The sequence below is a fragment of the Colletes latitarsis genome, unplaced genomic scaffold (assembly GCF_051014445.1).
Source record: "Colletes latitarsis isolate SP2378_abdomen unplaced genomic scaffold, iyColLati1 scaffold0013, whole genome shotgun sequence".
Lineage (NCBI taxonomy): Eukaryota > Metazoa > Arthropoda > Insecta > Hymenoptera > Colletidae > Colletes > Colletes latitarsis.
The window spans coordinates 7253734-7260575 of NW_027488368.1; positions in this window are offsets into that span (position 1 = coordinate 7253734).

Here is a 6842-nt window from a genome sequence, read left to right on the forward strand (position 1 = left end):
GCGATTTGCCCTCATCTGGCTCGTACTTTCGCGTTTTTCGCATACTTGTTGGCCAGATCTTGCGTTTTATATGGTTTCTATCCCGCAGTAATGTGGTTCCACACCGAAGCAGTCAATTAAACCTGATTGCGATTAATATTTTAGAGGATATCGCCGGTTATGTCTCCGTTAGGTCTGGGATTTGCCCTCATCTGGCTCATACTTTCGCATTTTTCGCATACTTGTTGGCCAGATCCTGGCCTTCTTCTGGCTTGGACCACGCAGTAATGTGGTATCACACTGAAACAGCCAATTAAACCTGGTTGCGATTAATATTTTAGAGGATAACGCCGGTTCCGTCTGGGTCAGGTCTGGTATTTGCCCTCATCTGGCTCGTGCTTTGGCATTTTTCGCATACTTGATGGCCATATCCTACGTTTTATATGGTTTCTATCCCGCAGTAATGTGGTTCCACACCGAAGCAGTCAATTAAACCTGATTGCGATTAATATTTTAGAGGATATCGCCGGTTATGTCTCCGTTAGGTCTGGGATTTGCCCTCATCTGGCTCATACTTTCGCATTTTTCGCATACTTGTTGGCCAGATCCTGGCCTTCTTCTGGCTTGGACCACGCAGTAATGTGGTATCACACTGAAACAGCCAATTAAACCTGGTTGCGATTAATATTTTAGAGGATAACGCCGGTTATGTCTCGGTTAGGTCTGGGATTTGCCCACATCTGGCTCGTACTTTCGCATTTCTCGCATACTTGTTGGCCAGATCCTGGCCTTCTTCTGGCTTGGACCACGCAGTAATGTGGTATCACACTGAAACAGCCAATTAAACCTGGTTGCGATTAATATTTTAGAGGATAACGCCGGTTCCGTCTGGGTCAGGTCTGGTATTTGCCCTCATCTGGCTCGTGCTTTGGCATTTTTCGCATACTTGATGGCCATATCCTGCGTTTTATATGGTTTCTATCCCGCAGTAATGTGGTTCCACACCGAAGCAGTCAATTAAACCTGATTGCGATTAATATTTTAGAGGATATCGCCGGTTATGTCTCCGTTAGGTCTGGGATTTGCCCTCATCTGGCTCATACTTTCGCATTTTTCGCATACTTGTTGGCCAGATCCTGGCCTTCTTCTGGCTTGGACCACGCAGTAATGTGGTATCACACTGAAACAGCCAATTAAACCTGGTTGCGATTAATATTTTAGAGGATAACGCCGGTTATGTCTCGGTTAGGTCTGGGATTTGCCCACATCTGGCTCGTACTTTCGCATTTCTCGCATACTTGTTGGCCAGATCCTGGGCTTTTTCTGATTTGGATCACGTAGTAATGTGGTACCACACTGAAACAGTCAATAAAAGCTGGTTCCGATTAGTATTTTAGAGGATAACGCCGGTTATGTCTCGGTTAGTTCCGGTATTTGCAATCATCTGGCCCATACTTTCGCGTTTTTCGCATGCTAGTTGGGCAGATCCTGCGTTTTATCTGGTTTGGACCCCGTAGTAATGTGGGTCCACACCGAAGCAGACAATTAAACCTCTTTGCGATTAATATTTTAGAGGATAACGCCGGTTATGTCTGGGTTAGGTCTGGTATTTGCCCTCACCTGGCTCGTACTTTCGCATTTTTCGCATACTTGTTGGCCAAATCCTGGCTATTTTCTGGTTTGGATCACGTAGTATTGCGGTGCCGCACCGAAACAGTCAATTAAACCTGGTTGCGATTAATATTTTAGAGGATAACGCCGGTTATGTCTGGGTTAGGTCTGGTATTTGCCCTCATCTGGCTCGTGCTTTGGCATGTTTCGCATACTTGTAGGCCTGATGCTGGCCTTTTTCGGGCTTGGACCACGTAGTAATGTGGTACCACACTGTCAATAAAAGCTGGTTCCGATTAGTATTTTAGAGGATAACGCTGGTTGTGTCTGGGTTAGTTCTGGTATTTGCAATCATCTGGCTCATACTTTCTCGTTTTTCGCATACTTGTTGGGCAGATCCTGGGTTTTTTCAGGTTTGGATCACGTAGTAATGCGGTACCACACCGAAACAGTCTATTAAAGCTGGTTGCGATTAATATTATAGAGGATAACGCCGGTTATCTCTCGGCTAGGTCTGCGATTTGCCCACATCTGGCTCGTACTTTCGCATTTCTCGCATACTTGTTGGCCAGACCCTGGCCTTTTTCTGGTTTGGATCACGTAGTAATGTGGTACCACACTGAAACAGTCAATAAAAGCTGGTTCCGATTAGTATTTTAGAGGATAACGCTGGTTATGTCTGGGATAGTTCCGGTATTTGCAATCACCTGGCTCATACTTTCGCGTTTTTCGCATACTTGTTGGCCAGATCCTGGGTTTTTTCTGGTTTGGATCCCGTACTAATGTGGCTTCGCACCGAAACAGTCAATTAAACCTGGTTGCGATAAATATTTTAGAGAATAACGCCGGTTATGTCTGGGTTAGGTCTGATATTTGCCCTCATCTGGCTCGTGCTTTCGCATTTTTCGCATACTTGTTGGCCAGATGCTGGGTTTTTTCTGGTTTGGATCCCGTAATAATGACGTTCCATACCAAAACAGTCAATTAAACCTGGTTTCGATTAATATTTTAGAGGATAACGCTGGTTATGTCTCGGTTAGGTCTGCGATTTGCCCACATCTGGCTCGAACTTTCGCATTTTACGCATACTTGTTGGCCAGATCTTGGCCTTTTTCTGGTTTGGATCACGTACTAATGTGGTCCCACACAGAAACAGTCAATTAAACCTGGTTGCGACTAATATTTTAGAGGATAACGCCGGTTATGTCTGGGTTAGTTCTGGGATGTGCCCTCATCAAGCTCGTACCTTCGCATTTTTCGCATACTTGTTGGCCAGATCCAGCGCTTTTTCTGATTTGGATCCCGTAGTAATGTGGTTCCACACCGAAGCAGTCATTCAAACCTGGTTGCGATTAATGTTTTCGAGGATAACGCCTGTTATGTCTGGGTTAGGTCTGGCATTTGCAATCATCTGGCACATACTTTCGCGTTTTTCGCATACTTGTTGGCCAGATCCTGGGTTTTTTCTGGTTTGGATCCCGTACTAATGTGATTCCACACCGAAACAGTCAGTTAAACCTGGTTGCGATTAATATTTTAGAGGATAACGCCGGTTATGTCTGGGTTAGGTCTGGTATTTGCCCTCGTTTGTCTCATACTTTCGCATTTTTCGCATACTTGTTGGCCAGATCCTGGCCTTTTTCCGGTCTGTATCACGTAGTAATGCGGTACCACACCGAAACAGTTAATTAAACCTGGTTGCGATTAATATTTTAGAGGAAAACGCCGGTTATGTCAGGGTTAGGCCTGGTATTTGCCCTCATCTGGCTCGTACTTTCGCATTTTTCGCATACTTGTTGGCCAGATCTTGGCCTTTCTCTGGTTTGGATCATGTAGTAATACAGTACCACACCGAAACAGACAATTAAACCTGCTTGCGATTCATATTTTAGAGGAAAACGCTGGTTATGTCTGGGTCAGATCTGGTATTTGCAATCATCTGGCTCATACTTTCGCGTTTTTCGCATACTTGTTGGCCAGATCCTGCGTTCTTTCTGGTTTGGATATCGTAGTAATGTGGTGCCACACCGAAACAGTCAATTAAACCTGGTTGCGATTAATATTTTACAGGATAACGCCGGTTATGTCTGTGTTAGGTCTGGTATTTGCCCTCATCTGGCTCGTACTTTCGCATTTTTCGCATACTTGTTGGCCAGATCTTGGCCTTTCTCTGGTTTGGATCATGTAGTAATACAGTACCACACCGAAACAGACAATTAAACCTGCTTGCGATTCATATTTTAGAGGAAAACGCCGGTTATGTCAGGGTTAGGCCTGGTATTTGCCCTCATCTGGCTCGTACTTTCGCATTTTTCGCATACTTGTTGGCCAGATCCTGGCCTTTTTCCGGTCTGTATCACGTAGTAATGCGGTACCACACCGAAACAGTTAATTAAACCTGGTTGCGATTAATATTTTAGAGGATAACGCCGGTTATGTCTCGGCTAGGTCTGCGATTTGCCCTCATCTGGCTCATACTTTCGCATTTTTCGCATACTTGTTGGCCAGGTCCTGGCCTTCTTCTGGCTTGGACCACGCAGTAATGTGGTATCACACTGAAACAGCCAATTAAACCTGGTTTCGATTAATATTTTAGAGGATAACGCTGGTTATGTCTCGGTTAGGTCTGCGATTTGCCCTCATCTGGCTCGTACTTTCGCGTTTTTCGCATACTTGTTGGCCAGATCTTGCGTTTTATATGGTTTCTATCCCGCAGTAATGTGGTTCCACACCGAAGCAGTCAATTAAACCTGATTGCGATTAATATTTTAGAGGATATCGCCGGTTATGTCTCCGTTAGGTCTGGGATTTGCCCTCATCTGGCTCATACTTTCGCATTTTTCGCATACTTGTTGGCCAGATCCTGGCCTTCTTCTGGCTTGGACCACGCAGTAATGTGGTATCACACTGAAACAGCCAATTAAACCTGGTTGCGATTAATATTTTAGAGGATAACGCCGGTTCCGTCTGGGTCAGGTCTGGTATTTGCCCTCATCTGGCTCGTGCTTTGGCATTTTTCGCATACTTGATGGCCATATCCTACGTTTTATATGGTTTCTATCCCGCAGTAATGTGGTTCCACACCGAAGCAGTCAATTAAACCTGATTGCGATTAATATTTTAGAGGATATCGCCGGTTATGTCTCCGTTAGGTCTGGGATTTGCCCTCATCTGGCTCATACTTTCGCATTTTTCGCATACTTGTTGGCCAGATCCTGGCCTTCTTCTGGCTTGGACCACGCAGTAATGTGGTATCACACTGAAACAGCCAATTAAACCTGGTTGCGATTAATATTTTAGAGGATAACGCCGGTTATGTCTCGGTTAGGTCTGGGATTTGCCCACATCTGGCTCGTACTTTCGCATTTCTCGCATACTTGTTGGCCAGATCCTGGCCTTCTTCTGGCTTGGACCACGCAGTAATGTGGTATCACACTGAAACAGCCAATTAAACCTGGTTGCGATTAATATTTTAGAGGATAACGCCGGTTCCGTCTGGGTCAGGTCTGGTATTTGCCCTCATCTGGCTCGTGCTTTGGCATTTTTCGCATACTTGATGGCCATATCCTGCGTTTTATATGGTTTCTATCCCGCAGTAATGTGGTTCCACACCGAAGCAGTCAATTAAACCTGATTGCGATTAATATTTTAGAGGATATCGCCGGTTATGTCTCCGTTAGGTCTGGGATTTGCCCTCATCTGGCTCATACTTTCGCATTTTTCGCATACTTGTTGGCCAGATCCTGGCCTTCTTCTGGCTTGGACCACGCAGTAATGTGGTATCACACTGAAACAGCCAATTAAACCTGGTTGCGATTAATATTTTAGAGGATAACGCCGGTTATGTCTCGGTTAGGTCTGGGATTTGCCCACATCTGGCTCGTACTTTCGCATTTCTCGCATACTTGTTGGCCAGATCCTGGGCTTTTTCTGATTTGGATCACGTAGTAATGTGGTACCACACTGAAACAGTCAATAAAAGCTGGTTCCGATTAGTATTTTAGAGGATAACGCCGGTTATGTCTCGGTTAGTTCCGGTATTTGCAATCATCTGGCCCATACTTTCGCGTTTTTCGCATGCTAGTTGGGCAGATCCTGCGTTTTATCTGGTTTGGACCCCGTAGTAATGTGGGTCCACACCGAAGCAGACAATTAAACCTCTTTGCGATTAATATTTTAGAGGATAACGCCGGTTATGTCTGGGTTAGGTCTGGTATTTGCCCTCACCTGGCTCGTACTTTCGCATTTTTCGCATACTTGTTGGCCAAATCCTGGCTATTTTCTGGTTTGGATCACGTAGTATTGCGGTGCCGCACCGAAACAGTCAATTAAACCTGGTTGCGATTAATATTTTAGAGGATAACGCCGGTTATGTCTGGGTTAGGTCTGGTATTTGCCCTCATCTGGCTCGTGCTTTGGCATGTTTCGCATACTTGTAGGCCTGATGCTGGCCTTTTTCGGGCTTGGACCACGTAGTAATGTGGTACCACACTGTCAATAAAAGCTGGTTCCGATTAGTATTTTAGAGGATAACGCTGGTTGTGTCTGGGTTAGTTCTGGTATTTGCAATCATCTGGCTCATACTTTCTCGTTTTTCGCATACTTGTTGGGCAGATCCTGGGTTTTTTCAGGTTTGGATCACGTAGTAATGCGGTACCACACCGAAACAGTCTATTAAAGCTGGTTGCGATTAATATTATAGAGGATAACGCCGGTTATCTCTCGGCTAGGTCTGCGATTTGCCCACATCTGGCTCGTACTTTCGCATTTCTCGCATACTTGTTGGCCAGACCCTGGCCTTTTTCTGGTTTGGATCACGTAGTAATGTGGTACCACACTGAAACAGTCAATAAAAGCTGGTTCCGATTAGTATTTTAGAGGATAACGCTGGTTATGTCTGGGATAGTTCCGGTATTTGCAATCACCTGGCTCATACTTTCGCGTTTTTCGCATACTTGTTGGCCAGATCCTGGGTTTTTTCTGGTTTGGATCCCGTACTAATGTGGCTTCGCACCGAAACAGTCAATTAAACCTGGTTGCGATAAATATTTTAGAGAATAACGCCGGTTATGTCTGGGTTAGGTCTGATATTTGCCCTCATCTGGCTCGTGCTTTCGCATTTTTCGCATACTTGTTGGCCAGATGCTGGGTTTTTTCTGGTTTGGATCCCGTAATAATGACGTTCCATACCAAAACAGTCAATTAAACCTGGTTTCGATTAATATTTTAGAGGATAACGCTGGTTATGTCCC